This window comes from Corvus moneduloides, chromosome 17 (genome assembly GCF_009650955.1).
Source record: "Corvus moneduloides isolate bCorMon1 chromosome 17, bCorMon1.pri, whole genome shotgun sequence".
NCBI classification, from domain to species: Eukaryota; Metazoa; Chordata; class Aves; order Passeriformes; family Corvidae; genus Corvus; species Corvus moneduloides.
The window spans coordinates 1,250,196-1,265,614 of record NC_045492.1 but is presented as its reverse complement, the minus strand read 5'-3'; the positions used below and the strand labels follow the sequence as shown (position 1 = coordinate 1,265,614).

The following is a 15,419-nucleotide window of genomic DNA, read 5'->3' as shown; positions in this document are numbered from 1 at the left end:
GGTTGCACTGAGGTCGTGGCACAGGGGTTATGCTGGCAATGAGCTTCTCCTGTCTCTGGGTTCCAGCAGCTCCCGCACAGCTGCTGCTGTATCCCAGCTCCTGGGCAGGGCTCCTGGCTGCTGGGGTTGGGTAGGGGCTGATTCCTTGGGAATCCGTTGGCCTGATGGTCACTGTAGGGTTAGGGTTAGGGTCCCTTCCAGCTGAGCTACCCCATCCTCCTTGAAGTGGTGCACATGGTGTCACCACTACCTTGGGGAAAGTGACACTTTATCACCACTTTAGACAGAGACAGGGCCCTTGTGGGACTGCAGAGCAGAGGATGATGATGGGGGGGAGAGTGCTTGGCCCTTTCTTTGGAAGGCAGAGAAGATGGGGAAGGCAGGGCTGAGCCTGTGCCAGGACTGGGCTCCTTTTGGTGGCTCCCCTTGCTCTGGGTGCAGCTCCCCTCCTCAAGCTCCTCTCCTCTTCCAACCCGCTGCTTTCCAGGATGTCTGGCCCTGTGTTCCTGCACAGCTGATCTCCCCTGGCTGCCACATCCCAGCACAAGGCAGCTGAACCCGTGGTCTCTGCCTTCCTCTGGGGGCAGGAAGGATGGGAGCAGTTCTCTGCCAGTCAGGGGCAGGGGAAGAGCATTCCCTGGTGATGGCCCTTCCACAAGGGCTCCACACCCCTGCCTGCTCCTGGAGTGCCACCCAGGGGCCTTGCTGGTGCTCCACAGTGGGCAGTGGCATCTGAACTGGCTTTGCAGGGCGCTGGCTGCTGCCATCACAGCCTTTGGCTCAGTGTCCCTCCCCTGCTGCACCAGAACATCCCAGGGCTGTGCTCTGCTGCCATCCCCACGTGAGGGCTGGAGCAGGAGGGCAGGGATGGCTGCAGGGCTGCTGGTCCTGCCCCCTGCCTGGGCTGACCGCTCTGCTTGGCTGTGGCACCTTTTGGACAGTCACTCCCCATCCCAAAAAGCACGGGGGGTCAGCAGGGCAGGGCCAGCTCCTGGCACGGCCACTCCGTGCCCCAGGCAGAGCCCCGGGGCTGTCGGGATGTGTCACTGGGGGGTTCAGTCCCACAGCTCTGCTCACGGGCAGCTTTTAACGCCTGCAAAGCTCAGGTGGGCACGGAGCCCCTGCTGAGGTGCCCCCTCAACAGCCTGGGCAGGATTAAGTCCCTGTAAAAGGAATTGGCCCAGGACACTGCACGGATCCCCTTTGGCCTCAGAAAGGCTGTCGGGCTGTTTTACAGAGTAGTTGGGAGGATGAGGCTGTTCTGTGCTCCCTGCCCTTCACCACTCGCCACAGCAGGACCCTGGCAGGGCTGGCAGCCCTGGCACAGCCCTGGCACAGCCATGGCACAGCCAGTGGGAGCTGGCAGTGCTGCCTGCGGGTACCAGGGCAGTGCCCTGCCTGGCCCTGCCCCGCCCTGCCCCGGGGCTGCTGCTGCACTTTCCTCTTGATTTGGGGCCCATCCTGGCTGCAAGACATGCCTCGGTCAACGAGCCTTGCTCTGTGCCATCCCAGCTGCTTGGGCTGAGCAAACAGGTTTGTGGTATGTGGCAATGCGGGCCCTGAAGCCTGGGGGAGCTGCCAGCTCCGTCAAACTCTCGGGAAAGGCTGGCTGCTGGCCAACCCCCTGCTTGCCTTGGCCCACCCTTTAACCTCTTGTGCATCACAGCGCTCAGGAGCTGGGCTTCCCCTGTGCCGGGTCACGGCGGGGCGGGCTGGGGTGCCCACCCACTCTGACCCCTGTGCCCGGCTGTTGGAGCCTGCTTAGCCCAGAGCCACGCTGGGATCTTGCCACTCCTTTGGCATGCAGGGCTGCCTGCTCAGGCAACAGGAGCTGGGGCTTTCCTGGGAAGGTGCAGCTTTGCTGCCCTGGTGGCCCTGTGCTCGCCCAGGCCCTCGGCAGGTGATGGAGAGCTCTGTTCCCACCTGCTGTCCCACCCTCCCCACGGCTCTTGGCCAAGGGTTTGAGGGCTGGGCTGGCTCCTGCCTTGCTGCACTGGGGATCTCTGTGGGGCTGGGTGGAGAGGAAGAGCTGTCTGCTCTCAGATCCCTGTGCAGGAGGATTTGCCACCCGGGAGTGGTGTTTTAACAGCTTTTCTGGCACAGCAGGGCCCAGGGGATGTGGAGCTGTGGGCAGCATCTGAGCAGGCCCACTGTGGGCTGCTCCCCGGGGAGCAGCAGAGGCTGGACTGTGTTCAGGAGAGCACCTGGCCCTGGTGCAGCTGTGCTCTGGGGCATCATCTTCCAACAGCACCTCTCTGGCTTCTTCCAGCCCATTTCCCACAGCCCTTGCCATTCATTCCTTTCTCTGGGAGCCCCTGTGCAGCAGGCAGGATGCTTGGTGGGATGCTGGGGGGTTGGTGGGGCATTGAAGGGAGCTCTGCACTGTGGAGGAGCTGTAAGAGCCTCAGGCCACCGGGCTTGCTGGGTGGAGTGGGAGGTTGGGTCTGGTTGCCAGTGGTGCCACCTGGAGATGCTTGCCCAGCTCCCGTGTGCTCGCTGTCACTCAAGGGAGCCAGTGCTGAGCAGTGTTGTCACTCCACCTGCTCCACAGGTCCCACCTTCCTCCAGCCAGAATCCCAGTGCTTGCCAGTGCAGCCACTGGTGTGGGGGCAGGTGGGGTGGGCAGGAGCAGCCTGTTCCTCACTGCGAGGCTGTGCTTCGTGGTGGGTTTTGGATGGGAAATTGGGAATGGCTGAATTCGGGAGGATGAGGGAAGGAGAGGGCTGCCCTAATCCTACTCTGGCTTCAGCTCAGCTTTTGTGCACAAGCCTGCTCAGCTGCGAGTGAGAAGGTACCCGGGTTGCCGGGGAGACAGAGCCGTGGGATGTGGCGGATGCTGCGGCCGTGCGGGGAGGACTGTGCCACCCCTGGCTGCCAGCAGGGACAGCCCCAGGGACAGTCCCTGAGGCTGTTGCAGGGGCACAGTGCTGAGCCATGTGTGTGCCAAGAGGCCTTGGTGCTGTGAGCACCCTCACCGGTGGCTCCTGGTGGCTGTGGGTGCCCTGGATGGTGCCCTGAGGTCAGGGCAGGCTGGGAAGAGTCGGGTGGCTGTGGGTGCTTGTGGCATGGGGCAGGGCCCAGGCTCCAGAGCCATCGCCAAGGGTGTCCCTTGTGCCAGCCCCAGCAGGGTGATGCTGTCTGGGGAGGCAGGTGGCCTTGCCACCACTCAGCTCATCCCCCTGGTGACCAAGGTGGGCAGGCCTAGCTCTTGGAAAGTCCAGGCTTCTCTCCTCTTCTAGAAGGGACCAGTCACGGACCACCTTCAGGTGCCCAAGGGGTGCCCAGGGACTGGCGAGCAGCGGCACACGGTGCTGTGCCAGCCCAGGCTGGGTGGGATAGAGGGCTCAGGCTGCAGTGGACTGGCTGAGCTGGAGCCACCTCTGGCTTTGTGTTCCTGCTCCTGCCTGAAGCTTTCCCAGTTCAGTTGGGAGGGCAGGAGCAGTGCCAGCCTCTGCCCAGGGCTGGTCCCTGGTCCAGGACCCTGGACACAAATTCCTGTGTTGGGATGTGCTGTGGTGGGGCCAGACCAGCTGTGGCTGTAGGATCCCTGCTCCCAGCCTGGCTGTGGGATCCCTGCTCCCATCCTGGCTGTGGCTGTGGGATCCCTGCTCCCATCCTGGCTGTGGGATCCCTGCTCCCATTCTGGCTGTGGGATCCCTGCTCCCATCCTGGCTGTGGGATCCCTGCTCCCAGCCTGGCTGTGGGATCCCTGCTCCCATCGTGGCTGTGGGATCCCTGCTCCCATCGTGGCTGTGGGATCCCTGCTCCCATCGTGGCTGTGGGATCCCTGCTCCCATCGTGGCTGTGGGATCCCTGCTCCCATTCTGGCTGTGGGATCCCTGCTCCCATCCTGGCTGTGGGATCCTTGCTCCCATCCTGGCTGTGGGATCCCTGCTCCCATCCTGGCTGTGGGATCCCTGCTCCCATCCTGGCTGTGGGATCCCTGCTCCCATCCTGGCTGTGGGATCCCTGCTCCCATTCTGGCTATGGCTGTGGGATCCCTGCTCCCATTCTGGCTGTGGGATCCTTGCTCCCATCCTGGCTGTGGCTGTGGGATCCCTGCTCCCATTCTGGCTGTGGGATCCCTGCTCCCATCCTGGCTGTGGCTGTGGGATCCCTGCTCCCATCCTGGCTGTGGGATCCCTGCTCCCATTCTGGCTGTGGGATCCTTGCTCCCATGCTGGCTGTGGCTGTGGGATCCCTGCTCCCATCGTGGCTGTGGGATCCCTGCTCCCATTCTGGCTGTGGGATCCCTGCTCCCATTCTGGCTGTGGCTGTGGGATCCCTGCTCCCATCGTGGCTGTGGGATCCCTGCTCCCATTCTGGCTGTGGGATCCCTGCTCCCATTCTGGCTGTGGCTGTGGGATCCCTGCTCCCATCGTGGCTGTGGGATCCCTGCTCCCATTCTGGCTGTGGCTGTGGGATCCCTGCTCCCATTCTGGCTGTGGGATCCTTGCTCCCATCCTGGCTGTGGGATCCTTGCTCCCATCCTGGCTGTGGGATCCCTGCTCCCATCCTGGCTGTGGGATCCCTGCTCCCATTCTGGCTGTGGGATCCCTGCTCCCATTCTGGCTGTGGCTGTGGGATCCCTGCTCCCATCGTGGCTGTGGGATCCCTGCTCCCATTCTGGCTGTGGCTGTGGGATCCCTGCTCCCATCCTGGCTGTGGGATCCTTGCTCCCATTCTGGCTGTGGGATCCTTGCTCCCATCCTGGCTGTGGGATCCCTGCTCCCAAGGTAGGGCTCAGGGTGCCTGGGTTAGGACGCTGCTCTCAGAGCAGGAGGTTCTGGTGGCTCTCTCAGGCTCTGCCCTCCTCGGGCTCTGCCCTTGGGTGTGGTGGGGAGGGGAAGCTTTGCTCCGATTTGCTTTTTGCTTCCCCTTTATTTATTTATTTTTATGTTTTTAAGCTTTTTCTGCAGCCCTTCCTTCTCTTGTCATTTAATTGTCCAAGTTCCCTGAATACTTGTCACCTGCCTGGGGGTAGAATTTGAGACACATCAAAGGTAGCTGAGCTTCTGCGGGCACTGAGCGAACATCCTCTGGGAGCTGGGGAGAGATTAAACAGCCAGGAAGAACAACTGCTGTGCGCAGGGTTGTCCAGGAGGTAAAATGGAAGGGCTGGGGGAGAGCGAGGGAAAAGCAGCAATATTTGCTTCCCAGAAAATGTCTTCCCTGTGCCTGGGAGGGGCTGGCATGGGGGACCCTCCGTGGGGGGAGGCCTTGGAGGGAGCTGGATGGGGGCACTGGAGGCTGGAGCAGCTCTGCAGCGGGGGCTCCGTGCCTCGCCCGGGGCTGGCCCTGGGACGGGTCGGGATTGGGGCCGGTTGTCGGGATTGGGGCCGATTGTCGGGATTGGGGCTGGTTGTCGGGATTGGGGCTGGTTGTCGGGATTGGGGTTGTGTGGGAGGGGCTCAGCTCAGCTCCCCCCAGCCTGCGGGAGCGGGGCAGGGGGACAGCGTTGGGTGAATGGCAGAGCTGGGGGCACACCTGGCCTGGAGCCGCCGGGTTCTGAGGGCACAGCGTGGGCAGGGGAGGCCGGGAGGGGATGGAGCTGCAGCCGCTGCTGCCTGTGCCAGGGCTGAGTCAGGCTTGAACTGTCAGCTCAGCAGGGGCAAAAAAGGAGTTTTCAGCTTTGTCTTTGGGAGTGATACAAAGCAAATGGAATAAATCCCAAGCAGAGGCATTGTTTGTGGTGTCAGGCCTGGATCAAGGCAGCGCTTGGAGAGGTGTCAGCACCTCGGTCTCTGGCACAAGCTGGTGCCAGCTGCACCTCATAGGGCTCAGCAGAGCAGCCTTTTGGGCTCCTCGGGGCTGCCCTGGCCCTGCTGGGGCCTGTGACCAGCCCCCTGAGCCTTGGTGAACCTGTGCTCGGGAAAGAATGGATTTTTGGGATGTTTCTTTTGGTTTAAAACCCTCATAGCAATAGGCATTTTGTTGCAAAAAAAAAAAAAATCTCCTTACCATATCTTAAAAAAAAAACCCCAAAATAACCCACCTAAGATATTCTCCTCCACTTCCCTGAAAAACCTTAGGGTTTGATGCTGCTGGTGGGTGAGGGAGTGTGGGATGCTGTGCCCCAGCACATCCATATGCCAGCAGGGATGGGTGCCCTGGCTGGGGGTGGGGGCAGCTGGGGACTTTGGGGAGCAGCCAGCTGCAGCTCTCTCAGGCTCCTCAATGCCCAGGGTGCAGTGCCAGGGTGCAAGGGGGCAGTGCCAGGGTGGGAAGCTTGTGGGAGCCTCCATGTGCTGGTGGGTGCATTGATTTCCTGCAGCACTGGTGATCAGTCGGATTTTCGGGTGCCGAGTCAAAGGGAAAGCTTGGATTTACTCTGTACCTCTGACCTGTGAGAGGTCAGAGCTCTGCTAGAGACACCAGTGCTGGGGGTAGTTTTAGGAAGCCCTCAAAGGTCTGTTTTCCAGCTGGAATTTTCCATGGTTAATACAGCAGTTTCCTGCTCCTCTTTGCAGCCAGGTAAGCTGGAAGGGAGATGAAGAGCAGCATAAATTGCAAGCAGGGCCCAAAAAGACATTTGCAAGAGCACCTCTGTCCCTTGAGCTCCTGCCTGTTTCATTTATGGACCTGCTGCTCTTCTTCTGTGAACTCGTAGCATTTTCTTCCATGAAAATGAATTTTGAGGTGTTTGGAGGATGTTGGCTTCTGTTGGGTGTTCAGCCTGGAGAGGAGAAGCCTCCAGAGAGGCCTTAGAGGCCCTTCCAGTGCCTTAAGAGGCTCCAAGAGAGCTGGAGAGGGACTTGGGACAAGGGATGGAGAAACAGGACAAAGGGGAATGGCTTCCCACTGCCAGAGGGCAGGGATGGATGGGATATTGGAAGGGAATTGCTCCCTGTGAGGGTGGGGAGGGGCTGGGATGGAATTCCCAGAGCAGCTGTGGCTGCCCCTGGATCCCTGGCAGTGCCCAAGGCCAGGCTGGACAGTGGGAGGTGTCCCTGCCCATGGCAGGGGTGGCACTGGATGGGCTTTAAGGTCCCTTCCAACTCAAACCATTCTGGGATCCCAGTCAGCTGGACTGGCTCTTGAGATGGGCTCAGAAGGGCTGGAGGTGTTCCCATGTGTCCTTTTCCTTGCCCTGTATAGCATTTATCAGTTTCTGGAGGCAGCAGCTGGACCTGGGGTGGGAGGGTCTCGTTTAGACTGCTGCTCCCTTTGCTGGAGGCCTTTGTGCCGAGGTGGGGCTGAGCTGTGGGGTGCAGCGGGGCACATCCCGGTGGAGCCAGCTCCTGGTGCTGCAGCGGGGAGGGGAGGCTGGTGGGCAGCGAGGCCGGTTCCTGGGCTGCCCCGTGTGTGCAGCGGGGCCGGTTCCTGGGCTGCCCCGTGTGTGCAGCAGGGCCGGTTCCTGGGCTGCCCCGTGTCCGCAGCGAGGCCGGTTCCTGGGCTGCCCCGTGTGTGCAGCAGGGCCGGTTCCTGGGCTGCCCCGTGTCCGCAGCAGGGCCGGTTCCTGGGCTGCCCCGTGTGTGCAGCAGGGCCGGTTCCTGGGCTGCCCCGTGTGTGCAGCAGGGCCGGTTCCTGAGCTGCCCCGTGTGTGCAGCAGGGCCGGTTCCTGGGCTGCCCCGTGTCCGCAGCAGGGCCGGTTCCTGAGCTGCCCCGTGTCCGCAGCAGGGCCGGTTCCTGAGCTGCCCCGTGTGTGCAGCAGGGCCGGTTCCTGAGCTGCCCCGTGTGTGCAGCGAGGCCGGTTCCTGGGCTGCCCCGTGTGTGCAGCAGGGCCGGTTCCTGAGCTGCCCCGTGTCCGCAGCAGGGCCGGTTCCTGAGCTGCCCCGTGTCCGCAGCAGGGCCGGTTCCTGAGCTGCCCCGTGTGTGCAGCAGGGCCGGTTCCTGAGCTGCCCCGTGTGTGCAGCGGGGCCGGTTCCTGAGCTGCCCCGTGTGTGCAGCGGGGCCGGTTCCTGGGCTGCCCCGTGTGTGCAGCAGGGCCGGTTCCTGGGCTGCCCCGTGTCCGCAGCGAGGCCGGTTCCTGGGCTGCCCCGTGTGTGCAGCAGGGCCGGTTCCTGGGCTGCCCCGTGTCCGCAGCAGGGCCGGTTCCTGAGCTGCCCCGTGTGTGCAGCGGGGCCGGTTCCTGGGCTGCCCCGTGTGTGCAGCAGGGCCGGTTCCTGAGCTGCCCCGTGTCCGCAGCAGGGCCGGTTCCTGAGCTGCCCCGTGTGTGCAGCAGGGCCGGTTCCTGAGCTGCCCCGTGTGTGCAGCGGGGCCGGTTCCTGAGCTGCCCCGTGTGTGCAGCAGGGCCGGTTCCTGGGCTGCCCCGTGTGTGCAGCAGGGCCGGTTCCTGGGCTGCCCCGTGTGTGCAGCAGGGCCGGTTCCTGAGCTGCCCCGTGTGTGCAGCAGGGCCGGTTCCTGAGCTGCCCCGTGTGTGCAGCAGGGCCGGTTCCTGAGCTGCCCCGTGTCCGCAGCAGGGCCGGTTCCTGGGCTGCCCCGTGTGTGCAGCGGGGCCGGTTCCTGAGCTGCCCCGTGTCCGCAGCAGGGCCGGTTCCTGAGCTGCCCCGTGTCCGCAGCAGGGCCGGTTCCTGGGCTGCCCCGTGTGTGCAGCGAGGCCGGTTCCTGAGCTGCCCCGTGTGTGCAGCGGGGCCGGTTCCTGGGCTGCCCCGTGTCCGCAGCAGGGCCGGTTCCTGAGCTGCCCCGTGTGTGCAGCAGGGCCGGTTCCTGAGCTGCCCCGTGTGTGCAGCGGGGCCGGTTCCTGGGCTGCCCCGTGTGTGCAGCAGGGCCGGTTCCTGAGCTGCCCCGTGTCCGCAGCAGGGCCGGTTCCTGAGCTGCCCCGTGTGTGCAGCGGGGCCGGTTCCTGGGCTGCCCCGTGTGTGCAGCAGGGCCGGTTCCTGGGCTGCCCCGTGTGCGCAGCAGGGCCGGTTCCTGAGCTGCCCCGTGTCCGCAGCAGGGCCGGTTCCTGAGCTGCCCCGTGTCCGCAGCAGGGCCGGTTCCTGAGCTGCCCCGTGTCCGCAGCAGGGCCGGTTCCTGAGCTGCCCCGTGTGTGCAGCGGGGCCGGTTCCTGAGCTGCCCCGTGTCCGCAGCAGGGCCGGTTCCTGAGCTGCCCCGTGTGTGCAGCAGGGCCGGTTCCTGGGCTGCTCCGTGTGTGCAGCGGGGCCGGTTCCTGGGCTGCCCCGTGTCCGCAGCAGGGCCGGTTCCTGGGCTGCTCCGTGTGTGCAGCAGGGCCGGTTCCTGAGCTGCCCCGTGTCCGCAGCAGGGCCGGTTCCTGAGCTGCCCCGTGTGTGCAGCAGGGCCGGTTCCTGGGCTGCCCCGTGTCCGCAGCAGGGCCGGTTCCTGAGCTGCCCCGTGTGTGCAGCAGGGCCGGTTCCTGGGCTGCCCCGTGTCCGCAGCAGGGCCGGTTCCTGGGCTGCCCCGTGTCCGCAGCAGGGCTGCTGCTGGCGGCGGCTCCTGCGGGATGCTGGTCGCTAAGCAACCGGCAGAGGTGGAGCTTCCCGGGTACCATTCCCAGCGCATCCCTGCCCAAGCCGTGCCTGCCTGCTCTGGCATTCCCACATCCTCCCCTCCACGATGCTGCCCACACCACCCTGTCCTGGGGCAGGAGAGCACCCCAGGGTGTCTCTGGGCACCACCAAACCCTGGTTTGGGGTTTCTCTGCCCAAGATCACTGAAACCCTTCCCTGGGGAAGGAAGATGTCTTGGAGCTCTGTTGACCCTTCTGCTTGGGATTCCCACCTCAGCACTACTTCCCTGCCTGGCTCTGGGAAGCAGGGCCAAAAGTGGAGAGCCCCAAGGCTCCTGCACCGTGAGACACCCTGCAGCCCTCGGGCTGGGCGTGTGGGTGGGCTGGCTGTGGAGTGCTGCAGGAGCAGCTTTCCCCTCTGGGACAGTTGTGCCCAGGGAGCCTGGATGCCTTGGGCCCTCCTTAGGTGCTGGCTGTGTTGGGACAGGGACACTCAGGCTGGTACAGGAGGGCTGGGTGGCCCTCAGGGTGACCCCAACCCTGCCTGGGTACCTTGTGGCCTTAGCTCCTGTTTCTTTATGCCCTTCCCAAGGCCGGGTGCTTGTAAGGCACTGGGAGGGTGTTTGGCTCAGGTGACACCCTGCAGGTGGGAAGGAGCCTTCTCTGTGCCTGGAGGACGGGGAGGATGTTTTGGGGGTGGCTTTAGCCCTTCAGTGCCTCCCCAGGGCTGGTTCACCACGTGCCACGGCACTGGAGGATGCTGTGTGCTGAGCACCTGCTTTCTCCCCAGCCTCCTCCTGTCCAGCCTGTGCTCCTTGCTGGACTTTGCTGGAAGAGCTGAAAGCCCCGGCTGTGCTGTCGGATCAGGAATTTCCCCTCTCTCCTCTGCTGGTGCGCTCCCTACTCTGCTGACCGTGCAAGCCGTGCCTTTTGAAAGGTCGGTGTTTCCCTGGAAGAGGCACATTCCTGGCTTTACGGGGCTGCCTGGAGTGATGGAGGGGACAAGCTGGGCAGCCTTTGGCTGTGCAGGAAGCCCCAAGGGACTTCCAGAGCCCTGGGCTCTTCCCTGGAGCAGTGGGCAGGGATCAGGCAGTGGGGTGGGGTTGCTGGTGGCTGTGCAGGCACAGGGAATGCCTGGTTTGCTGCTGGATCCTGCCACAAGGACCTGTCCCTGATGCACCTGCTGCTCCCAAGTGCCACACTCTGGGATTATGGGATCCTGTGCTCTGGGCGGAGTTTTGGGGTCCCTGTGAGCCTGCAGGCAGGTGTGGCTGTGCTGACATGAAGGTCCCCAGTCAGGGAGGGTACTGGTGAGCAGCAGGGATGGCTCTCACGGAGCCAAGGCTCTGCCTGGGAGCAGAGGATGGTTTTTCACCACTGGTGACAGAGAGGAACTTCTGCTTGTGCTGCTGAGTCCCAGGGAGAGAGTGAGGGAATTGGGCTGGAACTGGAGAGCTCTGGAACAGTATCATGCCTGTGGCTCCTCCAGGGGCTGTGGGACTGTGGAGCTGCTGGGCAGGTGCCCTGGCGTGGCTGAGGGCATCAATAGGGCCTGGCTTTTGCAGGTGAGATGGGGGGGCCCGTGGGTGCCAAGGAAAGCAGGAAAGCCCCCAGAGCACTGAGTGGGCAGGACGTGGTGTGCCCCGAGGACGGTGCTGTGACTCCAAGGCTCAGTGGTGGCACACGGTGGCTGTGGCACTGCTGCTGGTCCCCTCCTGCTCTGGTGGGAGCAGGGACAGAAACCAGGGGGGACTGGGGGCTGCAGAGTGTGCTGGCTCTTCCCTCTCCCTGCTCCATGGTGTCTGGGCTGTGCTTCCATCTGGAGAGGCACTGGGTGCTTGCAGGGCCTGACCCACGGCTCTCCCGCCCACCAGCTGGGACATCTTCATTTGAGCCTTAATGAGGCTGTGGAAGGTGTTTCTTGGCTTCTGAGGGGACACAGCAACTCATTCCTGGACTTATTTTCTCAGCTGGGAGGTGTCACTCAAAAGGATAGGAGTGAAACCTTGTTTAAAGCAGCCCCAAACTTCCCAGGTCTGGCAAAAGGACTGTGTCCCGCCGTGCGAGGGAGGACGCTGCCTTCGCATCCTGGCAGGCTCAGAGGAGGAGGAGGTGCCTCAGCCCAGCCCCCTGGGATGCAGCAGAAGCCGTGCTCCTCTTCCCTGGTTTTTCCTGGTGCCAGAAGGGTTGGGGCCAGAGCAAGCTGGAAGGAGGATTTGGTCTCTCGGGATGGGCTCTGCCCCGGCTGCTCTCAGCAGCTCTCTGGCAGCTGTGTCATGGTGAGCTGCCATCGCTGCCTGGCTCGGGGGACGACTCCCTGTCAGTTTGGTGGCTTCTTTTCCTCCCCCCAACTTTCTCATGATTCATTGTTGACATGTGGCACGCTGCCTCTGGAGCTGCAGGGATGCTGATCTCCACTTCCAGGGTGTAGCTTTGTGGAATAAGCTCAGGCTGCTCTATTAACCCCGGCTCAGGGGCTGGCAGCGTGGGCAGGAGGTCACTGCCTGTGCCCTGCAGGCGATGATGCCAGGGGAGCACAGAGCCTGCGGAGGGGAGGCCCTTTGCTGCCTGGCAGCTCCGTGTGCTCCAGGGTCAGATGTCTCCACGCTGCCTGGCTCGGGCATGATGAGCGAGCAGATGTCTGGGCTCCAGGCAGCTGCTGACATAATGTAAATCCATAATTGCCCAAACACACATTCAACACATGTCAATTAAGGCTGGGCTGGCTGCAGGGAGGTGGGAGACCCCCACGCCATGGGCTCCTTTCAGGTGGTGGATCCCAGAGCTTCTGGAGGTGTCCCACAGGATCACTGCCTTCGTGTGAGTGTGTTCCCATGAGATCATCCCACCCTTACAGCCTTTGCTCTCCTCTTTTTCCCCCCCTTGACCCAATTCTTTGCTTGGCAGCTCCAGCCTGGCTGTCACACTCTGTGTCAGTGATGAGCCGCTGTCTGCTCTGTCTGCTTCACTGGTGCCTCAGCCTGGGCTTGGCTCCTTTTCCCTGGCTCAGCATCCGTGGGGAACTCCAGGTCAGGTCAGTGGAACTGAGCACACCAGCTCAACAGCCCAAGCTTGCCATGCTGGCTCGGGGCAGGACAGCACCCACCTGTCTGGACAAAGGTGTCTGGAGTCACCAGCAAAGCCCTACAGGGTCTGTCCCCAGGAAGGGGCCGGTCCAGCCAGCCTGGAGGAGCCCTTCCTGCACTCCCTGGTCAGGCAGGCTCTGGGCTGGACCCATCCTCTGTGCCAGAGGGACAGGAGTGGACGTGTCCCTGCAGTTTCCCTGGGAGCAGCCTCCCATGCTCAGTCCATGGTGATCTCCTCCACTGACAGGTTCAGACCTCTTTGCTCTTCCCTTCCTGGACTGCAGAACCATTCTGGTTGGAAAAGGCCTCCAAGCTCATTGGCTCCACCCTTTGACTGATCACCACCTTGTCAACTAAACTGTAGCACCGAGTGCCACATCCAATCGTTTCTTGACCACCTTCAGGGGTGGGGAGTCCACCACCTGCCTGGGCAGCTCCCTTCCAATGCCTGGCAACCCTTTCAGTGAAGAAATTTTCCGAGGTATCCAATCTAAATCTCTGCTGGTGCAACTTGAGGCCGTTCCCTCTCCTCCTGTCCCTGTTCCCTGGGAGCAGAGCCCGACCCCCCCGGCTGCCCCCTCCTGTCAGGGACTTGTGCAGAGCCACAAAGTCCCCCCTGAGCCTCCTTTGCTCCAGGCTGAGCCCCTTTCCCAGCTCCCTCAGCTGCTCCTGGTGCTCCAGCCCCTTCCCCAGCTCTGTTCTTATCCCTGGACACACTCCAGCCCCTTGATTTCTCTCTTGTGAGGGGCCCAGAACTGGACACAGCACTCGAGATGAGGAGCTGGTGCTTCCCGGTGCTGTGCTGCCATGGGGTGAGACAGCTGAGGTCAGGTTGGCAGGACAAGGTGACAGAGCTCACCTGGGCTGGTGTGGAACCTGCTCACAGGCTGGGGACCTGAAGGTGAAGAGGGAATGCTCTCACTGCCCTTCATGTTCCCGGTGTGATGTTTTTGAGCTCAATAGCATCCTGCTGGGCAGGAGAACAACGTGCTCTCCTCCTCTGACATCCTTCCCAAGGCTCCTGGCCAAGGCGTGGGCAGGAGCAGGCTTGGAGGGGACTGGGGCAGCGTGGCCGTGACCCTGCGCGTGTGTGCGGACAGGGAGGGATGTGTGGGGTGAGGCTCAGGGAATGGAGGGACAATGCCTGCAGGCACCCGGCGGCCACAGGGAGGGTGGGATGAGGTGGATGGTGGTGGCAGGAGAGGAGCAAAGCTTGTCCCAGCACCGCAGTGTCCCTGTGCTCCTGCAGGAATCGAGGTGCCCAGGGGATGCGGTGCGAGGCGAGCAGGAACTGCTCACTGTAAATGGAGAACAGCAGGAGAGATTGTGATTGTCTGGGAAAAGACTGGGAGGCTGAAATACCCCTCTGTGACTGACCTGAGCAACACTGGGGGAATAGCTGGACCTGAGGAGGGAACAGAGGGGGATTGAGAGAAGTATGCAGGGATGAGGGGTCAGAGGAAGTTTTGCACCAGAGGGCAGATTTCGGTGCTGTGATCACAAAGCTGTGCTGTCCCAGCTAACGGGGACCTGCAGCAGCCAGGCAGAGAGGAGGAGCGAAGCCCAGGGGCCATCCAGCTGCAGGGTCCGTTCCCTTAGGGAGCAGCCAAGACCCTGCAGGCGGGAGGAGGAACCGAATGTGTCGGGTTGGGCCCCGGCAGCGCTCAGTGCCCCTGCCCAGGTGGACAGAGAGGAGCTGCTGGGGCTGCAGGGTCCTCCCTGGGCAGCTCCACAGGGCTCTGGAGTCCTGCTGCTCTTGGAGAGCCTCTGGATCGGCCCTGGGAAGGACCAAGGCCAGAGCCTGATGGAGCTGAGCAGGCACTTGGTGCTTGGGGTGGAGTCAGGTCCTGCTGGTCGGATGGTGGCTGCAGAGGGCTTCTGTGACCCACCAGGGCTGTTGGCTTCTCCGTGCAGGATGGAGCTGTCACTGCCACCTGATCCCTGCAGGGCTGGTCTGTGGAGGGGTCATGGAGGCCTGGGGACGGTGGGGAGCTGCAGAGCTTCAAAGAGTGGGAAGGCAGAAGGAGCTTTGTCCTGGCTGCTCAAGGCAGGGACAACAACAACAGCCCACATCTGGAGGGAGGTTTGCTGAGAGGGAGAACAACTCTCTAAGCTGAGGAAGATAAAGCCCTGGCACAGGTGGTGGTGCAGGAGAGGATTTATGGAATCCCAGACTGGTTTGGGTTGGAAGGGACATTACAGACCATCCAGTGCCACCCCTGCCATGGGCAGGGACACCTCCCATTGTCCCAGGCTGCTCCAAGCCCCGTCCAACCCGGCCTTGGACATTCCCAGGGATCCAGGGGCAGCCACAGCTGCTCTGGGCACTCTGTGCCAGGGCCTCCCCACCCTCACAGGGAACAATTCCTTCCTAACATCTGATCTGAATTTCTCTTGTTTTAGTTTGGAACAGCTCCCCCTTGTCCTGTCATTCTCTCTCCATGTAAAAAATCTCTCTCTCTCTATTTCCAGTGATCTTTAGGCTCTGGAAGGGGTTCTGGGGTTTCCCTGGAGCCTTCTCCCCTCCAGCTGAACACCCCCAGCTCTCCCAGCCTGGCTCCAGAGCAGAGGGGCTCCAGCCCTGAAGCATCCCTGTGGCCTTATCCACTCTCCTCTCCATCACGGAGCGTTCAAGGCTCGTCGGGCCGGGATGGATGGAGCTGCTCCCTGTGTGGAGCCGAGTGCATTCCAGCACCTCTTGGAGCGTTGTCTCCCTGCGCAGGGGGGGCTGCGGGCCCGGGGCTCCCGCGTCAGCCGCATCCGGAGCCTCGCTCACCTCTGTGAGTCAGCGTTTGGTGCCGATGATTCACGGCGGTGAGAGACAGCCACGGGCTGCTGCAGCGGGGATTAATGGGCTGGAAGGAGGGCAGCGCGGGAGGAGCTGGAGAAGATGTTTTCCCTCATCTTATCAGCGTTTCCCGAGCCTGGCTGCCAGGTACAGCAGC

The 15,419-nt window shown here is 62.7% G+C and overlaps 1 protein-coding gene across 13 annotated transcripts in view; it reads left to right on the top strand.

The window, feature by feature from the left end:
- The window catches only part of EPB41L1 (erythrocyte membrane protein band 4.1 like 1), a 68,033-nt gene that overhangs the window by 11,287 nt on the left and 41,327 nt on the right, over nt 1-15,419 (top strand). Inside the window, exon 3 of one of the 13 annotated variants that reach the window (XM_032126591.1) lies at nt 4,908-5,104. The exons of the other annotated variants lie outside the window; for them this stretch is intronic. The gene's annotated coding sequence lies outside the window, so the exon portion shown is untranslated. The remainder of the gene's footprint in view (nt 1-4,907; nt 5,105-15,419) is intronic. 13 annotated transcript variants of the gene reach the window in all.